The 22,202-nt window shown below is 44.9% G+C and overlaps 1 protein-coding gene and 1 long non-coding RNA gene across 3 annotated transcripts in view; one reads left to right on the forward strand and one right to left on the reverse strand.

Annotated features, from left to right (window-relative positions):
- Positions 1–601: 601 nt before the first annotated feature.
- LOC146359650 (uncharacterized) lies at positions 602–20,681 on the reverse strand. 2 transcript variants are annotated; one of them, XR_014786736.1, is made up of 5 exons: positions 20,302–20,681; positions 19,866–20,027; positions 14,062–14,159; positions 10,663–10,742; positions 602–1,487 (listed from the first exon to the last, which is right to left on the reverse strand). It is a non-coding gene; the product is annotated as an uncharacterized LOC146359650 (long non-coding RNA). The 2 variants fall into 2 exon arrangements; XR_014786737.1 differs by lacking the exon at positions 14,062–14,159.
- Positions 20,266–22,202, forward strand: part of PLEKHG1 (pleckstrin homology and RhoGEF domain containing G1) — a 184,961-nt gene continuing 183,024 nt past the window's right edge. The window contains exon 1 of the mRNA XM_084827830.1: positions 20,266–20,660. The gene's annotated coding sequence lies outside the window, so the exon portion shown is untranslated. The remainder of the gene's footprint in view (positions 20,661–22,202) is intronic.

Here is a 22,202-nt window from a genome sequence, read left to right on the forward strand (position 1 = left end):
ACAAGGCCAGTGGAGGGTGATGTTGAGAGCCAGGGGTTTGCCTGAGGTCACCTAGTAAGTTTATGTTTTAGGTGAGATTTGAGCTGAAGACTTCCCAACTCACACTCTTAGGTGCTATTCCAGCAATCTCATGGCAAAGCAATATTATTGTTATTTTTACGACATGTCATGCTCCTCACAGATCCACTTAACCAAAAACTTTGAATGCAACAAAACTGATTGTGTGACTTTCTCCTTGGAAGTATGTTCATGCATTCCTGTGTGTTAACAGTTTGAACAAGTGGGATCTGCAACACATTTTTGCATTGTGGAGGGCTCCTGTTCAGGGTTCAGCTATGTCCTCTTCAATGATACTCCATTCCATCCCACTCCCACCTGCTTTCCCACCCATCCCCCTCAGTAGTCAGTTGGCATACTGTGGCCACTGAGCATACTCAGTCCTCACTGGGCTTTTTTTGGCCCCCTTCAGATTTTTTTCTAAAGATTTTTTGTACATCTGCTAATTTTAGGGTTCCCCAGCCTGCTGATACCTCACTTTACTGTGCAGATTATGCTCTGTTAGTGACCTAAGCAATGGTACTCATACCTGAACATTGGAAATAAAGGAGTGATGCATATATTTAATTTTTGTGAACCGCCCAGAGAGCTTCGGCTATTGGGCAGTATAGAAATGGAATACATACATACATACATACATACATTAACCAGTTAGGGCCGATGGCCAATTTAGATTGGCCTGATGCTCAACCACAGGTGGTACCTCTACATTTAATGCAACTAACGTTTAATGGATTCAGGCACAGAGGGAGACTGTAGCCTCTACGGGGCCTATTGACCACCCTTCTCCTTTGCTTCCTGTAGCCGAAGGGAAGACCAATGCAGGAAGAGGAAGGGAGACACAGTGGTTGCATTTGGATTATCACGGGGGTGAAAGAAGCCATTGTGGATTCTTCCCCTCTCCCTGCACATACCACGTGCATGACCGTGATCTGCATAATTCTGCAACAACCCATGGCTTGTAGTAGGGCTTGTGGCATTGGTAAGAAGCCACCCCCACTGCACACTGCGCCAGGTTTGGATGACACAGCAACCCACATTGCATTGTGGGTAATTGTGCAAATTATGGTCGTGCATGCAATGCGTGCAAAGCACACAGGGGCAGAGGAAGAAACCATGATGGCTCATTTCACCCCCGTGATCGTCCGAACCTGGTCAGTGGCTTTATTTGAGTATGGGTTGAATATGGGTTGTTGTTATATCATGGTTGTCATCACATGCAAACCCTGCACTATGGTTTAACTATGGGCTGTTAACCATGAACAAACCAAGAAAATAACCCATTGTTTGAAGCTGGGTTGTGAACTCTACCATTGTATGTTCATTTATGGAAGGTCACATAAAATAAAACTGAACTAAATCAAGGAAAAGACTCTGTGAACTGCAGGATGAATATAATGTTTCTGGAGTGATCCTCAAAACCACGTGATCTATGTATGGGAGGAAAGAGAAAAAGATGTTTTAAATATAACTTATTTGTCTTTAATTAAATAATTACAATGAGCCTAAAAATGATGCTGTAGCTAATACATAAAAAGACAAATTATCCAATGGTTGTACAAATGGGTTTGGGATAGTAACTGGGAAAGAATGGAAATGCAATGTTTGATGGTGGCATTGTCTGGATTCTCTCTAATAACCAACTATAATCAACTTAGCATGATCAATTCCAGAAGCAATCTACATGAAAACACACTGAAAAAATAAAATAATTCTAAAAGCTAAAACTAGAGGATGGGATGGCCAAAAAGAATTAGTCACAGACTAGCTAAAAAAAATTGAGTCTTAAGGCACTGAGTTTAATAGCCTTTTGTGAACAGCTTAGGCTACTTTATTTTTAAAAGCATCAGGTATTTTTATCAAACGCTATACTTTCATTATTAATAATAACATGCTTGAAAAACCCACAGACCCAAATTCATACTTGCTTGTGACTCCTGTGATGTCAGTACATTCAGGCAAGGGATTGATTTGGTTTATTACTCTTTACTGGTTATTACTCTTTACTCATATAACAGTTTAAAACAATTAGGTAAATTATACTGAGATCTTGCAATGTTGAAAGGCACAGCTTACATTACAAAAGCACAATTTCAAACTGTTTTCCTTTAATAGTTAAGAAGACCAAGAGAAGACTATAGTTATATACTTTAAGGTGTTCGCTTTGAATTACTGCAAAAACTACTATTAGGATAATTGTCCGAAACCACTATGCGAGTAATCAGTTACCTATGGAGAAAGGTCACTTGCAAGTACACTTAAGGGGAGTCTGCACTTTATTTATTCCTTAAAGGTATAGTATTTAATTTAAAGATGGCAATGGCACACATATTTACTGGAAGTAAGCCCCACTGAATTCAACAAAATGTGCGTCCAAGTAAACATGCATAGAACTAGGGTGAAAAGCAATTTACTTTGGCTGGATCATGCCAAAAGTAAGTATATATAAATGGCTGATGTGTAGTTAGCCATTAATGTAAGGCACTGTTCAAATGTTTGCCACTCTGCGTATAGCAAAATGTCTAGCCCAATTCATCCATGTTTACTCAGAAGTCCCTTCTTTTATTCTTTGTTGGAACAGGGTGGGGAAATCTCTCCCCTCCCCATTGTGGCCAGTTTCCCCACTCCTCTTGCTTTCTTCTCTCAGCTTTTAACTCATGTTTATGCCTACAGGAGAGCCTTGTCTATGGGTGGCCCCATTCCACTACCCCTCTAGTTGGCATGGGGCCATCAAGTTTGCTGTTACAAAGAATAAACAGGGAAGAGTTAGAGACAAAACCCAAGTTAACACAGATGGTGTTACTGAGCAATTTAATGCCTCCAGGTGACTTGTTCCAAATATGTCTGCATAGGATTGCAGCTCTACAGCTTGTTTTTACAACTACATGTTTACTTGAAAGCAAGCTCCGCTAAATTCAATTGGGCAATCCTCCATAAGTTTTGGATTGCAGCTCTAGTTTCATCTCTAGCCCACGAGCCAATTCCAGTTTCTGACATACATCTGAAGGCTTTGCAAAAAGTATAACTGACAGCAGGATATCTCACACTGTTAAGCATTATTGCTTTAATTTCTATAAAATGCACATTTCTTGGGTTCTATAATATTTGGCTTTATCAAGGGGAAAAACCTCTTTCTGATTTGGACATTAAAAAAAAAAGCTGCTGTGACAACACATGACTCAGTAATATGCTCGATGTTAATTTGGGTTTTGTATTCCCCCTATAGTCCAGATAGTGCGTCCTGGTGTAGCAGGGCAGCAGACTGGGGAGGCAAGTTGCAGTGCCCAGTAGTCACTGAGGAGGCTGGTGCAGGCAGCAGCACTATTGCCAAAGGAGCGCCATCTCCTTCTGCAGTGGAAGAGGGGAGCCCGCTGATGGACCCTACGTCAGAGGTCCTCAGCATGGTGGAGGGTCAAGAGGAGGAGATCCTCCAGGGTGTGGGGGAGGACAAGCAGCAGGCAGAGGCTCCAGCACGTGAGCCCTCCTCCATTGTTTGCCCTGCTCATGTGGTGACCCCTGAGACTCAAGGCAGGCAACCTGTCTTCACAGAAATGTCCGAGAAGCATCATGTGGGACCACTTTGAGGTGGGACTGGATCCCAGCACTGCCGTCTTCCCCCACTGCAAGGTGTCTCTGACCAGGGGGGAATAGCTGGGGCACTACACCACCAGCAGCCTGCTCCTGCACTTAAGGAGGCAGCACCAATCAAGTCTTGCTCGGAGAAAGAGGCCCCCACATCCCAGCAGGCAGGCAGCAGGGGCAAGCAGAAGGCTAGCAACCAATACCATCCTCAAGTACCTTTTCAATAGCCACTGCAGTGCCTGCCAGAGACATCCATTGCCAATGACATATAAGTTCTGCATTGTACAACATTACGAGAAGTCTGGTAGGATATGTTGCAGTGTTATGCTAGTGTCACCAGTACAATGCTGCATTGGGCAGCACAGTGACTCATGAAATCAAGCCATTAGGGTCATGTAACTTGAAGCGAAGCTCCTCCTCAGCAGAGTCGCCTTTTGAGAAGTGCTTTGTATTGGAAAAAGTCAGGCTTGGCACTCTTGGCCTTATTATCTAAGGAAGAGGAAACAGCTGGAAGCCTTGACTTCTTGCTAGTTGGATCATGTTTTTCTTTTTCTTTAAAAAAATATTAACAGCTGGTAATCAAAGGTTTTCAGACGTTTTATAGGAAAAGCCCTCTGCTTCTAGAACTGTGAAAGCAATTCTCTGGCCAAGCTGCATTTGCCATGAGTGACAAAACTACAGGTTGGTCTGGGCCATGTGCTGAGAAGCCTTCTCAAAATTAATGTATCATTCTTTTCAGAAATGAGCTGTACATAAAAAGAAAATAAACTGGGTAACAATGGTAAGGACAGAGAGGCAGCTAAGCCTATATTTTAGTTGTTGGGGCGGGGGCTTCCACATTAAGCTCTTGATAAGACTCCTGTGCCTTTGAGAGTCGTATAAAATATGAAGTTCCATCAGGCATGGATTGTCCCACCACTGTAGCTCTGTGACAGGGAAAAGCCTATCATTTTCACTGCTAGGTAACTCTGTACTGAAGCCCTCTCAGGATCTGGAGCACCTGATAGACCTGGCCACAACTAAACCTTACCTGAGGCAAACAGGATAGAGCAGTTTAGCTTAGCCCCACTTGCCTCCTAAAGCTCTTTCAGACCCACTACTACATCAGCACAAATATAGACAGCACATTTTAATCTCAAGGAACTAGGCTCAATCTCCATAGCGACCCCCACCCCTTGATCTCTATATCTCTGCCCACAGTTCAAAATGTGATGGAAAACTGGGAACTTGGCTTTATATACATTGATAAGAAACTAGGAAGTTCAGTATTGTCTACACTGACTGGCAGCAGTTCTCCAGGGTTTCAGAGAGGGCTCTTTCCCAGCCCCATCTGTCAATGCTGGCGATTGAACCTTGATGCGTGCAAAGCATGTGCTCTGCGGCTGGCCCTACTATCCACTTGGATTCACAGTGTATCTCTAATGTCTTCGTGATCTTTCACACCCTGATACCTACATTCTTTAAATGGAAACACTGGCGACTGAAGCTGGGATTTTATGCATGAAACCATGTGCTCCTACCTTCAAGTCCACCCACTAATATCATAGGAAGCTGCCTTATACCACGGGGAGTTCTCCATGACAACGGAAGGAGAAGTGAATGGAGGATTATTTGGATTTTCCTAGGAATCGGCTTTGGTGCACTTTGGTCTGTGCAGGGCTCCATGAGTGAGTGCACCACACCAGCATAAGTTGCTTCACAGAACATAGTCCTGGGTGGGGGGTTGGAGTGAATGTCATCTGACTGACAGGGGTTGCTCAACCAATAAGACAGGCTCCCCGCACTTTCTCCTTCTATAAAATCCTGGGAGGTTTTCTCCTGTGTCTTGACAAAATCTCTCTCCCCCCCACCCCCCCCACACATTACTTCCTTAATGCACCAAACATTAAAGAAACACAGCTGTATATCCTTCTCCCTCCCTTAAAGCTCCTGATGCTGCACATTAACTACTCCCTTACAGCTGGCAAAGTGCTTCAGAGCCTTTAGGAGACTTAACCCTGTGAATACTTGAAGGACCCTGGTTCCAACCAGCCCTTTTTCTAATCCCCTTTCTCCTTTCCCCTGAAGCTCCCGATGCTGCAAAGGAGTGAAGCGGTGAATCAATTACTTCCAAAATAAAAGAAAGTAAACATCAAAGACAAGCCTCATTGAACACAGGCTGGATCTAAGCTTACTGCCTTTTTTCGCTTCCAATGCGGTTTCACTGCCCGCCTTTCACACTACATAGTAGCTGCCTCAAACTGGAACCGGAATTTCCCACTTCCATGCTCCCACTTTCAATACCCTAATATCCCGGTATTTCCCCTTAATGTGCTCTGATTTTCTGCCTTCGCTACCATATCCAGTCGTAGTCCGCTCCCACGCCTGTCCATATGAGGCAGTGTTTGTATTTCCCTCCTGTCCAGTCACAGCTCTCGACGGCCCCATGTCGTCTTCCGGCTACCGATAGCATAGCTTCCTCAGCACTCAATGTTTCCTCAGCAACAAGCAAAGGGCTGGATGTGCGCATGCTTGTCTGATCTCGGAAGCTAAGCAGGGTCGGCCCCGGTCAGTAGTTGGATGGGCGACCGCCTGGGAATCAGGCTTCCTGCACTGAGCAGCAGGTTGTTGTATCCGTTCAAATGGGATTAAGTTTTACCCCCTCCTATCCCCAGCTCTGGATGTGTTTTTTTAAGATTAAGGAGTTATCCTCGCAGAATCGGGGCTTCTCCGCGATGTTTTTTTTCCTAATTGAGGCATGATCCTTGAAGATTCAAAGTTGTGAAGCTTCAACTTTGAAGCTTCAAGGATCATGCCTCAATTAGGAAAAAAAAACATCGCGGAGAAGCCCCGATTCTGTGAGGATAACGCCTTAATCTTAAAAAAAAAACATCCAGAGCAGGGGATAGGAGGGGGTAAAACTTAATCCCATTTGAAGGGATACAACAACCCCCTGTTCAGTGCAGGAAGCCTGATTCCCAGGCGGTTGCCCATCCAACTACTGACCGGGGCTGACCCCGCTTAGCATCCAAGATCAGATGCGCGCAGGAAAACAGCACAGCGCTTGAGTGTGAACTGAGCTTGCACATTCAATGAAGCACTGCAACGGGGAAAATGGGTGAGTGTGAATAATCACATTTTAATGCGAGAGCGTTTAACCCGACGGGACACCGAATTCATTGCGATGGCGGGCACAATGTAGATCGGCCCACAATAGGAGTTACTTCTGAGTAGACACAGAAGTGTCTGTTTATGGTGGAAAGACAGGGATGGGAAAGCAGTCTCCTTTCTAACCTGATGCTACGCATGATAAAAGTGTGAATCTGTTACTTCCGAACAGCAATAAACCAAACAGAGAATCGCAGCTTTGATTATAGCCTTTAGGGAATTAGTGCTTTAAAATGTGCTATTTCAATTGAGGGGGATCTCTGTAAATTCTGAAGTGTGCATTCAAGGGACAAGCCTCATTGACCACAATGGGAGTTACTTCTGAGTAGACACTAACTGGTTTGTGCTGGAAAGCACGGGATGGGAAACACAGGGACAGGAAACACCCCTTGACTGGGGTCATGGTGAAAGTCACACCCTGTGGCAGGGCTAGCATACTGGAGGTAAATGCGGGGGTTGGGGCACACAACAACTACACCATGGAGAACCTGACTTAAGGAAAAGAATCGGACTTAAAGTAGTCTCAGGAGATCCAGTTTTTCCATGAAAAGCTCCAGGATGGCTGTGGGATGGCCACGTCATCATGTGCCCAGAATGACCTTGAAATGGAGCCAACTTGCAAAAAAAATCGACTGAGGAAACACCTCCTGGTCAGGCTTTTTGTCCATCTTACCTAGTGCTGTCTATTCTGACCAGCAGCAGTATTCTAGGGTCTATGGCAGAGGTCTTTCCTAGAACCTGTTATCTTCTTTCTAACTGGAGATGCTGTGGATCAAACTGGGGACTTTGGGCATCCAAAGCATGCACTCTGCAGCTTTGGTGGCTCCTTACCTTATTTTTAGAAGCAATCCACTTTTAGTTTGTTAGGGCACAATCCTATGCATGTTTAGACAGAAAAAACTCTATGCTATGCTGGTTGGGGAATGCTGGGAGTTGTAGGCCTTTTCTCTGTCTAAACCTGCATAGGATTGCGCCCTAAGTTGCTATCTATGTGAGCATAGATTGTTAGATTTGTGCAGTTTTTTACTCTCAAAGTTGTTATAGCATTGGCACTGAAAGTTGTATTGCTTATTGTCTACCCAGATTTTGCCAGTGTGCAATGAAGTAGACGTGTGGCTCCAAAAACCTGCTTTGGCAAGCAGTCCAACAGAGAAAACAAATGTACCTACCCATGCCAATTAGTCCATCTGAGAAGTGTGCTATAAACAATACGGTTTGATTAGTAAGGGAGTATTTTCTGTGCTACACCCATATGAATCCTTGGTAGTAGCTACTTATACATTCAGCTGAATGATTCAGCAGACTTGTTCTCCCGGGAAAACCTGTGGAAGAACTGCGATGTGCATCTTTAAGATTCTTGATGGGTAAGCACATTTTCTGAATTAGGGATGTAAGAACTCACCCTAGCTTGGTTTCTCCAGGCACTCGCCAAAGCAGTGCCCCTGCTCGCACCCCCCAGACCTGTGCTCGGACCGCCCACGAGCTCGGCGAATTCCCTGGGCTCACCACGATCCTGTTCAGTGAGCACCTGCCATTTTCGTGCCTTTGATTTCTATGTAAAACAGGAAGTTAAAAATGCGCATATTTAAATATGCACAGTTTGGAACGGGGAAAGCTAAATAAGCACAATATTAGAGGTATAATCCCTCTGATATTGCACTTATTTAGCTTTCCCAGCTCCAAACTGCGCATATTTAAATAAACACATTTTTAAACTTCCTGTTTTATGTAGAAATCAAAGGCGCGAAAATGGCGGGCGCTCACCGAATGGGATCACGGTGAGTCCTGGAGAGCGCGAGCGGGCACGAGCGGGGGGCAAACAAGGAGCGTCTCGGCAAGCGCGGTCCGGGGGTCACAAGCGGAGGGAGCCCGATGAATTCCTGGACCCAGTCGGGCGCCCGCAACATCCCTATTCTGAATTAGTTTGAGTGCACCTTTCCACTTGTTTGTTATTTGGTGTGCAATGTTTTCTATTTAGAACAAGTGTTTACCACCACAGCATATATCAACCTGGTACTCTCCAGATGTTTTGGACTTAATACCCATCAGTCCCAGCCAGCATGGCCAATAGTCAGGAATCGTGGTTGTTGTAATCCATGACATCTGCAAGGTACCAGGTTGGGGAAGGCTGGCATTCACTATAAGTATGAAGTTACTTCCATAGAACAAAATTCTGTGCCCAAGCACACTTAATTGGACGTTGATTCCAGTGAAACTTGCAATTCTCCCATAATGCAGTTAACTAGGAACACAAGAAGCTGCATTATACCAGGTCAGATCACTGGTCTGTCTATCTCAGTATTGTCTACAGTGACTGACAGCAGCTCTCCAGGGTTTCAGAGTGGAGTCTTCCCCAGCCCAGGAGAAATGGCAGAAGCTCTGCATGCAAAGCATGCGCTCTCTACTCAGCTACAGCCCTCCCCCAAAGTTCACTACATGCTGCCCTCCTCATACTGAAGAAAATGCTGCAATCCTATATGCCCTTACCGGTGAGTCTCACTGAAATCAGTGGGACATACTTCTGCGAAGACATGCATGAGATTGCACCGTTATCACCACCAATTGCACTACACTGTCTGAGCTAAATCAACATGAAAATGTTGCTTTTAAGCAGTAGCTCCAGAAGGGGTGTTATGTTCCTACCAATAATTTCCTTCTCTGGATATAATTAAAAAGAAAAAGGTTTCCTGTCTGGAACAGTAACTCATCTTTCTGGCTGGCCACTTCGGCTGTGAAAACGTCTGTGACCACTACTATAAAGAGTATTCATCAGGATATGCTACCAGTTTGCCTTGGCCTTACATCCACTACATTTCACAGACTTTTAGAAATGTGTGTTAAGTGCAGTGGTGACCTGGCCTTTACCAGATCACCAGTGCATGTAAGCAGAAGCTTAGCTTGATGGATGTGGTCCAAAAACATAATGATGGCTTAAGCTCATTAGTGAACTGTCTCATCTGTTTCAGTAATTTTATTTGTAAACAAGACACTTGAACACTGCTTAACTGGTAAGATTGGAGCTGCCAGGCCTGCCTGGAAGCCATGTTCTCTGAGGGCCACTTCCCATGTTATAGCAATAGGCAGACAACATCTTTTCTGTAATGTTTGAAGGGCATTTGTGTGTCTGAAAACATGCAATGCATACATGCCTGGGATCCTCACCATTGACCATTATGTGCTTTCACATATTCAATGCCCTTCAAATCTAACAGAAATTATAAGGGGATGTGTATGAAATAGCCCTAAGACAGCACACTGAGCATGCTGAGAACCTCTCCTCCACTTAGCAGGTGCAGAGAAAAGGCCCATTGAAAGATGTGGGAACTTCAGTTGCAAAAATGAAACTGCTCCTGTGGCCTAACAGCAGAGGTTGAAATCATGCACTGATGCTTGTAGTTCTATTAGGGCGCAATCCTATGGGGATAGGCGGCCGCCTCTGAACTTGGAGGCGACCGCCTATCCAATGCAGGGCAGGAGAAGTACAGAGGGGATTGTTCCCTCCGTGCTTCTGCTGCCTCGCATTTGTGGCTAGACAGCCGATTTCAGCTGTCTAGCTGCAGGAAGGCGGAGCAGGGGAGGAGGCTGCCGGACGACACATAGGATGCGTCGTACCAGCATTTCTGCCTTTCCCGCCCTGGAACGCCCCCCCGGAATGCCCCGTTTTGGCCGCTCCATGCTCCTCTTCCAAGCGTGGAGCATGGGGTGTTCCGTGCTGCCAGGAAGGCAGTGTGGAAGGAGGGGAAGGTTGGTTCTGACCTCAGAAAACCACGTATCTTATGGCTGTCTAGCCGCTGACTAGCAGCATAGGATTGCTCCCTCCTTCTACTAGCGACAGTGACCTGGTGCTGTAGCATTTTGGTATTGTTGTTTTCTTACCATTGTTGAAGCAAAGTAGATGTGGATCTGATCAGGGCTTGACAGGACAGGCAGGAGAACACTGAGATCTCCTCTTGGAGCTAAAATGAATAGTAGGATCTGGTTAACAGGCATGGACCAGTCATAGCACACATAGATTCTATTCTATATATATCTGCAGAATAAGAGCAATAATTGGGGTGACAACTTTCACTCTTCTTTAGCAAGAGGTACCTACACATATCTGTTAGTATCTTGATTCATATGTTCCAGGAATAAGTCCTGGTGGGAGAACTAAAAGGATGGCTGATCTCCAGGAAAAATAATAATTCAGGTTCAAACATGGGTCAAAGAAGAGTTCCAGAGAATGCTTTAAGGAACCTCACATATTTGTGTCTCTGAAGCTAAAAGAGTGCTGATACAGCACAATATAAATTATGTTTCATAAACCAAACAGCATAAAGCCTGACATTTTATTTTATATTATTTGCTTCTGCCCCAACTTCAAGGCAAGCTCTCGCAAGGAGGCTTACAATAAAAATGTTATGAACAAAAGAACTGAAAATATTATGATCACCAGATCCTAACATTAGCATCCAGATGCAACACAATTTCTCTCTGTCCTGCCACAATCACAGACATACTGGCACTGGCTTAAGTGGTGACTGGTTAAGTGATGAATGAATGGACCTTTTCCCTAGAGCTGTATGGGTGGTCTGGTTGCTACTACTGTTGGTGATTTAAAAACCGTAGAGCTTTGGTGTTGTTTTTGATTGCTGATAGACGGCAAGACTGAGAACTCCCATGCTCTGTTGAAATCTTTCAGGGCTACAGATGTAAGTTCAGCTTCTTAATACTAGCCTTAACGTCTTTTCCTTACCATTGACTCAGCAGATTTCACCATAATAGGGAGGAGATTGGTCATTGGTGGGAGTGTGCTAAGTTGGCAAACTTACTTCCTCTTGTTCTCTATTCCCAAAGGCTAATAAAGTGTGGAAGCATTTGGAACTTCTAGTATCCTTTACCTGAGCGATGGTACACCTGTGGCTCTCCAGATGCTATTGGACTTCAACTCCCATCATCCCTCACAACTGGCTATGCTGGCTAGGTACAGAATCATCTGGAAGGCCACTCATGCCCTGTCCCTGTTTTACCTGGATATAAACGTTTTCATCTAAGTATCTCAATATTTCCTGAAGTGGTTGTTTGTCATTATTAGCACTTCTGCTCCCCGCCCCCCAGATTTATTTTTCAAAATAGGCAAAATTTTATTTATTTAGAGTAATTCTGGGCTGCATTTTTCTGCAAGACTTATTATGGGTACAACATATATGTAGATGGAAAATTGCCAAGGAAGTCCAACAGAGTCCCATTTGACTTCAAAACAGGACACTTCTAAATAAAATGAGGGGACTGATAAATGAAGTTTGAAGGGAAAGTCAAGAAGATAAAATCCCTTGAACACCTGAGGATTATTCAAACCTACAATAATAGGAGCTCAGCTAGAATATATACTACAGATCAGGAAAGGAGTCTAAGAGGCTACCAACATACTTAATGAGGAGAGTCAAGAAAACTATTTGAGGCAAGAAGGCTTCCTTTCAAAAAATGGAAGTTGTGCCCAAATGAGAAAAAAGGGAACACAAACTTTCACACACAAAAAGAAAAATGCAAGCACACAGTAGTGGAAGCAGATAGACAGACAGACAGACAGATAAATGTGAGGAACATAACACTAAAAAAAGTAAAATTAACCGTACGCGCACACACACACAAAAGCAGGAAACCAGATAGGGAGACAGTTGGATTGTTGGATAAGGGAGTTAATGGTGTGCTAAAGAGGATAAGGAGACTGCAGAAAAGCTGAGTGAATTATTTGAGTATCTTCACTGCAGAAGATGTAGGGCAGCTATGCCTGAACTGACTTTTTCAGAAAGACAGTCTGAAGAACTGAGGCAAATAATGGTGACAAGGAGGCCTTATTGAATAATTGAAAACTAACAAATCACCAGATCTGAATGGTATCCTCCTGAGAGTTCTTAAAGAATGCAAATGTGCAACTGCTGATCTTCTAAAATATGTAACTTTTTTCTAAGATCAGCCACCATGGCAGACGGCTAGGGAGTACCCAGTGGGTAGTATCCAATTATGCCCCAGCCGGCACTAATGATGATATGGTAGCATAAACCAATGTGTGTGCAATGCAACTAGTGCTTGCTACCACAACAGGAAAAAGTGGCAATTTGCTGCCGAATATTGGCTCTGCTGCTGAATTTTGTCAGCAAATCACTGCGTTTCCCATTGCGCTAGTAATCACTAGTTACATTGCACAAGCATTCGTTTTATCTAGAACAACTTCATTATCACTAGTGCTGGGGTACAGTCAGATACTATGCACTGTCTGTTACACCAGTGTTTAAAAAGGAATCTAGGGGAGATCCAGGAAATTATAGACCAGTTAGTTTAACATCTGTTCTGGGAAACATTATTAATGTTAAAGCATCATTAAAAGATAAAATTATCAAGCATATAGAAAAATAAGTATTTTTGAAGGTCAAAATGTCTTCATAAAACAAGTCCTATCTCACTAACTTGTTAGTGTTCTTTGACTGTGGATAGGATTTGAAAAAGTCCCTCATCAAAGGCTCCTGAATAAACTTAGGGCTTCTCTACATGAGGCTTTTATCCTGTAACTGAGATTGGTTATTCATGGAAGTTTGTGTGTCCATTACATGATGTCATCAACCTCCAAAGTTTCTCCAGTACTTTCTGATCTTTATCACATTTTTTAAAATATGGGGGATAATGAATGACTTAAATATTGAGAGCTGAATTTCTCCATGTAAAAAGGAAGCTGCGATACAACGGCAGCTATACCACAGTGCTATCTAATGACTGTATAATGATTGAAACATATAAAATTTGTAGATAAAGGAAATCCCCAGGAAAAAAAGGGGTAGTGCACATAAAGAGCTGATCTTAATCCCGCAAAGAATCTGGAAGGAAAAGCCCTGGTAACGTTGTGGGATAAAAGCCTCTGTGTAGAGAAGCCCTTAGTAGTCAATTACTAAGAGGGCAGGTCATCTTATGGATTAATAACTGGTAAAAGAACAGGAAGCAGAATGGAGGAGTAAATGGGCAGTTCCCACAGTGAAAGGATGTAAAAAGCAGGGTCCCTCAACAATCTTTTTTGGGACCGGTACCTTTTAATTTGTTCATAAATGATACAGAACAGGGGTGGGGAACCTTTTTCAGCCAGAGGGCCAAATTCCAATCTGGGAAAGGTCTCAAGGGTCACATTCAGGAGTGAGCTGGGCCAAAGTCAGAATGGGTGGAGCCAAAAAGGCGATTCCTACCCATTTCTAATACCAACTGAAACATTCCAGCAAAAAATAAAATTTAAAGTTTTACTTTCCAGACCTGCTCTTTCCTTTCTTGAGCACAGCATTTTTCTGTGGAGCTGCCACTGCAGATTCCTCTCCCATTTGCTGCATCTCAAAAAGGATATTGTTGTAGAGCTGGAAATGATGCAAAAAAAAAAGGGCAACCAAAATGATCAGGTGACTGGAACAACTCCCCTGTGATTAAAGGTTACACTGTTTAGGGCTTTTTCATTTAGAAAAAATGAAAGTAAGTGGGGTCATGGTAGAAGTTTTTAAAATTAAACATGGTGTGGAGAAAGTGGATAGGAGAAATATTTTCTCCCTTCCTCATAATACTAGTGAGGGTCATCCAATTAAATTGATGGTGAGAGTTTCAGGCTAGACAAAAAGTAGTACTTCCTCAAAGAGTTCATAGTTAAGCTATGGAATTAATTACTACAAGATATAGTGATAGACACCAACTTATTTTTTTCTTTATTTCATTTCTATACCGCCCAATAGCAGAAGCTCTCTGGGCGGTTCACAAAAATTAAAACCAAACAGCACACAATAAAACATTACAAAATATATAAAACATTAAAACCACAATAAATAATACAACCAGAATAAAACCAGAATAAAACCTAGCAGCAGTGCAAGGATTTAAAATACAGATTTAAGACACCAGAGCTAAAATATTAATAAGCTAAAATGCTAAAATACTGGGAGAATAAAAAGGTCTTCACCTGGCGCTGGAAGGAATACAACATAAGTGCCAGGCAAACCTCTCTAGGGAGCTCATTCCACAGCCGGGGTGCCACAGCAGAAAAAGGCCCTCTTCCTGGTAGCCACCTACCTCATTTCCTTTGGCAGGGGCTCCTGGAGAAGGACCCCTGAGGATGATCTTTGGGTCCGGGAAGGCACATATGGGGGGAGGTGATCCTTCAGGTAACCTGGCCCCAAGCCGTTAAGGGCTTTGAATGTTAATACCAGCACTTTGAACCAAGCCTGGAAATGGACTGGCAGCCAGTGCAGCTGGAAAAGTACTGGCATAATATGAGCTCGTTGGCCAGTCCCTGTTAACAATCTTGCTGCCCTATTTTGGACCAGCTGAAGTTTCTGGACCATTTTCAAAGGCAGCCCCACATATAACGCATTGCAGTAATCCAAACAAGAAGTTATCAGAGCATGGATAACTGTAGCTAGGCTATCTCTGTCCAGATAAGGGCGTAGTTGGTATACCAGCCTAAGCTGATAAAAAGTGCTCTCTGCCACTGAGTTCACCTGTGCCTCAAGTGACAGTTCTGGATCCAAGAGCACCCCCAAACTACAAATGTGATCCTTTAAGGGGAGTGAAACCCCCTCCAGAACAGGTTGAATATCACCAAGCTGGGCAAACAAACCACCCACTAACAGTACCTCTGTCTTGTTTGGATTGGGTTTCAGTTTATTGGCCCTCCTCCATTTATTGGCCCTCATTACTGTGCCCATGCCCTGATTCAGAACAGCCACTGCCTCACCTGGGTTTGATGAGAGAGGGAGAGCTGGGTGTCATCCACATATTGATGGCACCTCAGCCCACACCTCCAGATAACCTCCCCCAGTGGTTTCATGTAGATGGTAAACAGCATGGGGGATAAAAAGGAGCCTTGTGGAACCCCATGGCAGAATTGCCATGGCACAGAGTAATAATCCCCCAGCACCACCTTCTGGAGTCGGCTATTCAAGTAAGAGCAGAACCACTGCAGTGCAGTGCCTCCAACTCCCAACCCAGACAACCTATCCAGAAGGATACCATGGTCGATGGTATCAAAAGCCGCTGAGAGGTCCAGAAGAATCAACAGGGTCGCATTGTTGAAGAATCAACAACCCTCCCTCTCCCGGCAGAGGTCATCCCACAGGGCACTCAAGGCAGTTTCCATTCCAAAACCAGGCCTGAAACGTGATTGAAATAGATCTAGATAATCCATTTCATTCAAGAGTGCCTGGAGCTGTCCTGCAACCACCCACTCAAGCACCTTGCCCAAGAAGGAGATGTTGGCTACTAGCCTATAATTGTTAACATCCTCCCGGTCCAGGTTAGGCTTTTTCAGGAGTGGTCTGATTACCGCCTCTTAGTTGGTTTAAAAAGAGGATTAGAGTGGAATCCTATCGGGGTAGTCAGCTCCCTCTGCACTCAGAGGCAGACGACTATCCAATGCAGAGCAGGCGGAGCATGGAGGGAATGGACAGCGCATAGGAAGCGTCATAACAATAGGAAGCGTCTACTCCTTGTCTCCGGGATCACCCCCTTTTTGCCTGCTCCACGCTGTGGTTACGAGCACGGACACAGGGAAGAACCATGCTACCTATGAGGTAGCGGGGGAGGGGAGGGGAGCATAGTTCTCAGAAACTGGAAAATCCTACGGCCATCTAGACATTGTCTAGTGCCCTTAGGATTGTTCTCCCCAACACATTTGTGGAGAATATGTATTAAAGGCCACTAGTCATGCTTACTATATATTATCGCAGCATCAGAGGCAGGGGCCCTTGCATACCAGGTGCTGAGGAACATGAGCAGGAGGGTGCTATTGTTGGCATGTTCTGCTTGTGGGCTTGCAATAGGTATTTGGCTGGCCCACCTATGTGGGAAACAGGACTAGACAGGCCTTTGGTGTGATCCAGCACAGCTCTAAGATTTCCAGTGGCAAATATCTTTTTGATATTTGGCATACATAGAGAAGTCAAGGGATAGCTATAAGGGTGCATGCCACTTTATATTTCCGTACGCTTTACATCTTCCGTACGCTTTACATCTTCACATTATATTTTCCTCTAAGCGCATACACATCTACTCCAAGTGTTACACTTCTCAAAAGCTAAACAAAACATAAATCCAGAACAGGCACCACCAATAACTTTTTCTTGATCCAGTCTGTGCTTCTCTTGTGCTACAAGCTAGCCTTTTACAGACATGCTCTATTCCATCCCTGCTCTAGGTGGCTTCCATTATATGCATCCATGCAGAAGGAAATGAAATAAAGCACTGCAAGACTAACAATGACATTGTTCTTCTATCGCAAGAGGGAACCAGCTGCAAAGCAAGACTCTATTCCTGTATCTTTATAAGATGTATAGAAGTAGGAATTTTGACCACAGCTGGTCAAAACTCCCTGCATCCTGGGATATGTGACCACTCCAATAAAGATCAAAGTTCAGGGCACACGATCTAACAGAATAAGTCTTTACTTTGTGATCTTGATGTAAAAAGCACAAAGGACTTACTTAATACAAGTAGTAAGCAAGGTGATTAATTAGTCCTTCATATGGATTACACAACCCAATACCCAGTGAAGTTAATGGAACAGAGTATAGTGAGTGGGCATAAGTTTGGTTGCAACATGCTTACAAATGTTCATAGAACTGGAGGACCAAGTTCACACTGTTAATGGAGGGAAAGAACCACATTTGCACATGTAGAAAGACGTGACTGGTAAATCACAAAAGCTGCCAGAAGTAGCATGCACCTTCATACAATGAATTAAAACAAAAACAGACACACTACATTAAACATTAAGGGCAGTATCCAATTCTACACTAGCACTGATGTAAATAATGTTGCGCTAGCATAAGTGGGCTCTAGCACAACAACAATAGCATGTGATGGCAAAACGGGTTTTAGAAATGCTATCAGTACTGTGGGTACTTACATTAGTGCAACATAATTTGTTAGCATTAGTGTAGTGTAGGGATACTGCCCTAAGTAAATTCTGCCTAGGAATTTCATTATGCATGGTATGAACTGCTGATAATAAATGAATCCATTTATTATAGGAAATCATTTGATGGATTTGATTCACAGAATTGAAACATCCTTGTGGATTTCAACTCAGGCATATTTAAGTATACAGACTATATATATATATATATATATATATATATTAGTATGTAGGATTTAATGAAGATAAATTAATAACCATGAATTCTGATTCACAAGTTGGACAAATCTAGGAATATTTTACAACTTCAGAAAATTACAAGTCATCATAGTATCTATAAACATTATTTACGATTACGCAAACATTCCCGTAAGTCAAACAATGTCCTTTATTACAATAATTACTGAAAAATCTAATACTTAAACTGGTAGTAGCCTACTTAAATGACTTCTTCCTTACTTCCATTTTAGAAAATGTATCAGTTAAAATGATCAAGAGAGACTTGCCTAGTAAGCTTACTTTCTCCTGAGAGCATAATAAGGTAGTTAAATCCTTTCTTGCTTTGTGGTAGATCTTGGGCAATCGTTTACCAGTTTCAGTTTACAAAAGGTATGGTCACCTGAAGCAACTGAGCATTCTTGGAGTAATACAGATTTGTAGAAATAGATTTCCAGGTCTTTGGCATAAATTTGATTCAAAGCAATCAAGGTGCTTTTTTTTGGCTGTCACATAGTCCTTTTGGAATTTTTTAAAAAAGTCCTTCCTCCAAATTAGGACTGCTGCAGCTGCTTGGTGACCTGCACAATTTATAATCCTCAGTTAAGGAACTATTCCAGCTCACCTCCAGGGTGATCTTATACATGAATACATTAGTGTAACGCTTGTTACTAGACTTCTGCCAGACTGGTTTTGCTCATTTTAAAAAAACTGAAGCTTCAACTTGGTGGACATGCTGAAAATTGTGAAAGTTCCAAAAAGTTCAAAGCTTGAGCTTTAATAGCCAAACAGCATGTTTCCATGCCCTGGCCAGGAGCCTAAGGTGGTCAGGGAACTACAGCTCCCATGTAGCTCAGCATTGTGCAGGTGTGCAGGGAGAAAAACACAAAGGCGGGGACAGAGAGAGAGCCTCGGGCTTTGCAAGTCAGGCCCACTCTCGGAGCAGTTATATTGGCAGCAGGGATGGCGATGCAGGCAGTGGTGAACGCTCCTCCTTAGGAGGAGGAAAAAGTGGGTTTTAAAGTTTGGGGGAAGAGGCAAGTAAAGAACAAGGATAGCTGTGTTGGTCTATAAGTAAAACATCCAAAATCCGGGGAGGGGGGAGATCTAAAATCTACAGATAGGCAATACCTTTATTACGACCAATCAAAATGCCACAAAAGATTGTGCCAGAATTCCTCATCAAGGTAGGTAGTACAAGAAGCAGGGGGATGGAGTAAGAAATGGAAAAGTTCAAAAATTGGGCCAGATCTTGTGGCTATGAGGTCTGCAGTATACTTTCATATGAAAGTTTGAATATGAACAAATATGTTGGGGGACCTCATCTTTGTGGGCAGTTTGCACACTCTGCACACCTCCTGCAGGCGACAGAGGGAACCAACAGCTAACTATTAAGGGTAATGTATGAGATACTGTGTGGTTGTCACTGCAAATTGTAGTTGCCATGTATCTTCTGTCAGGGATCCTGTGCCTTCCCCATCTGCTGCACACCAGGCATAAATTTAACAGGCTTAGCTTTCCCTTCACCACTGGGAAAAGCTATGCCTGTTGAATAATTTTCTGTAACGATCAGATTGGAAAGGGAATTGCAGGTGCAAAGGGGGGGCAATAACCATATTGAAAAGAGAGTTGAGGGTGCAAAAATGGGCAAGGGATCAATGTGATTGGCAGTGGTGCAGCTAGTGCTGGACTTTGGGCCAAAGTTCAGGGTCCTGCAGCCCCCCCCCCCCAATGATCAGCCAGGGAGTGGCAGATGATGAGGGCAGCAGAAGCAAATTCCATCTCATTCCTGTAGTACTGTTTCTACCATTTAAGTGCGTTTAAAATGCAAAACTGCACAGGCTCAAAGTTTTGTTGATTTTAAAATCAGGGCTGGCGAACAGGATTTGTGGTCGTAATTCTAACGTATCAGGAATGCAGAAGCATGGAGTGGTGGTGCATTTGTTACCTGCTTCACAATGGAGGTAGTACGCGTGGTCATCTAAAGCCCACCCCCGAGCAGTAAAGCCAGGGTCGAAGACGACCTAGATGCAGCACCACTGGTGCCTGGGATGGAATCCGCTTTGACTGGGAGCTCGAAAAAGCCTGAAGAAAACTGATTTTCGGGTTTCTAGCAAGAAAAATGGAAGAAAAAGCTAATAAACTAGAGCGCTGGCTAAAAGCAAGGGTCCCAACCGCCCAAGTGCTTGCCGTGCGTATAAACGGTAGCTGGGTTGGGAGGCTGGAACTTGCTTTGCTTCTGGCTTCGCTCCGCAGACAAGTCCAAGTGCTCACGCGTTCTCCCCCTCCCCCGGGAACTCCAGCTGCAGCCGGAGGCTAAACCCGGCCTCCCTGAGGAGGGGCCAAGCAACCGCGGCGAAAGCAGAGTGCCGCTGGAGACCGACCGAAAGGGAAGTTTTCCAAGCAGCCGCGCCAGCAACTCCGCCGAGCTTTCTCCGCGCGCGAGAGAGGGAGGAGGAAGTTGGCAGAAGAGGCGGCGGCTGCTGCTACTCCCGCCGCCGCCCACTTCCAAAGTGCACCGACGGCGGTCCCGACGCAGCCGCGGGAGGAGTCGCGTTGTGAAGAGCAGGACCCGCTTCGCGCTGCCCGCCGCCTCCGAGCTCCTCAGAATGAATTAAGGAGCGAGAGCCTCCCGCCGCCTTTCCGCCTGCGCCGCGCCTGGATTTAAGCTCGGAAGCAGCCTGGCTCGGGATCGCCGGAGGAGACTCTCGCGCCGGCTCGGAGCTGCCGCCCGCCTCCGCCAGTAAGAGCTGCCGCTTTGTGCGTATGTCCCCGTCCCCCGGGCGCGCTTTTCGGGCTGGGCGAGAGGCGGGCGCCCGCGCTTCGGATTGCCTCGCTCTAGCCCCGAACCGGGTAGCCCTTGACGCGGGCGAAAGGGGCACCTGACACTCTCTCGTCCCCCCGCCTTTTTGTAGATCCCCTCGGCGGCGGCGGCGGCGGCGGGGGGAGGGAGGGAGGCTCCCGTGCAGCTTGCGACGAGGGCTGCCCCGTTGTTTCCCGAGCCGGGGCTACGATGCATTGTTCTTGCAGCTGCTTTGAAGGGAGGGAGCGCGAGAGCGTTCTGTGCGGGGAGCGGCTCGAACGTTGGCTCGCTAGAGGAGCTGAACTAGAAATGGGTGGGCGGCTGGGGGGACATACCTGAGAACCGGTAGAAATATGCGGGGTGACTCTGGGCTCCTCTCCACACCCCTGAAAGTTTCTGGGTGCGCTTATCCCCCTGGACTCTTTCTTACTGTGGGATCTCGGCCTCCTCTTACTCGTTCTGTTTTCTCTCGCTTTTGCACACCAGCAACCGCTTCCCTCGTTCCCTCAGGTTCCCTAGAGCTCTGCGGCTTATCAGCTGGGAAACGGTACAGCCACTAAAGGGGAGAACAGTCAAAGTAAAGCTGCCCACGCCCAGGAAAAGCACTGCAGGCAGAAACCAAAACCGAGCCGGGTTCCGAAAGTGCCCGTGGTATCCTTATCTTTTGTTACCTGAAGAGACTTGGCAGCCGGCTCTGCATAGCAGAGGAGGCGGAGGAGTTTCTTTTTAAGGCTCCGGACAGGACTGTGTGTGTGCGTGCGCGCGCGCGCGCGTTTAAAAGGATCCGAGAGCTGCTCCTTGCATGGGACCACAGTTGGGTTGGTGTAGGGAAGTTTATTTGAACTTCGCCTCTGTGGCTCTTACGGTGGCTTGTGTACGGAGGCGTGTGTGAAGGTTGCGCCTGTCTGTTTTTACATGTTCGTGGATTGAGAAGCTACAGTTGGCAGCAGGTGGCTGAAGTGAACATGTGTGGCTAAATGGACAGGTGTGCATTCCTGACACATGACTGTTTATGTGGGTAGGCACATTTTATTCGCACACGTGTAAGTTTAATGTTGTATATGAAGTAGCTGTAATAGGCAGAATACTGGGTGTTAGTGAAGCAATGGGTTGGATCTGGACTTAAGTTATTTATGACTTGTCCCATTGATTTCATTTGGAATGCTCAACAGTGGCCACAAGACTGGAAAAGGTCAGTTTACATTCCAATTCCAAAGACGGGCAATGGCAAAGAGTGCTCAAACTACCGTACAATTGCGCTCATTTCCCATGCCAGCAAGGTTATGCTCAAAATCCTATAAGCTAGGCTTCAGCAGTATGTGAACCGAGAACTACGGGAAGTACAAGCTGGGTTTCGAAGAGGCAGAGGAACTAGAGATCAAATCGCCAACATTCCCTGGATCATGGAGAAAGCAAGAGAATTCCAGAAAAATGTCTATTTCTGCTTCATTGACTACAATGAAGCAGAAATGTCTATTTCTG

The sequence above is a fragment of the Heloderma suspectum genome, chromosome 1 (assembly GCF_057233095.1).
Source record: "Heloderma suspectum isolate Gila_16-S chromosome 1, 16-S_ref, whole genome shotgun sequence".
Taxonomy (NCBI): Eukaryota; Metazoa; Chordata; class Lepidosauria; order Squamata; family Helodermatidae; genus Heloderma; species Heloderma suspectum.